The following is a 475-nucleotide window of genomic DNA, read 5'->3' as shown; positions in this document are numbered from 1 at the left end:
CTAGAAATAAACCCACATATACATTTAACTAGTATTTGACAAGGAAGCCAAGAATATTGAATGTGTAAAAGAGACTCTCTCCAGTCAAGGTTCAATCTTAGGTACTACATACAGTCCCCCAAGTACTTTCACTCTTGAGTCAAAAAGTAACCCTGATCATCACCAGATATGTCCCCAAAACAAAGCAAAAAAACCCTATTTCTTCAATGGTGTTGGAACAAAGTTAATATTCACATGGAAAAAATGAGACTAGATCTCCACCTCAAACCAGTAAAAATTAACTAATAGCTAAATAATTCAAAATAAAGTTCTTAGAAGAAAACAAATGGGACAAGCTCTTGGCCACCATCTTGATAATAATTTTGTGTCAATTTTTTTCATCAAGAGCAAAATAAAAAAAATCCAATAATATAACTACACAAACTAAAAAGTTTTCACATGGTAAAAGAAACAATCAAAAAAATGAAAATGGTGG

Source organism: Suncus etruscus, chromosome 12, assembly GCF_024139225.1.
Source record: "Suncus etruscus isolate mSunEtr1 chromosome 12, mSunEtr1.pri.cur, whole genome shotgun sequence".
Classification (NCBI taxonomy): Eukaryota; Metazoa; Chordata; class Mammalia; order Eulipotyphla; family Soricidae; genus Suncus; species Suncus etruscus.
Note: the sequence above shows the minus strand (reverse complement) of the source record.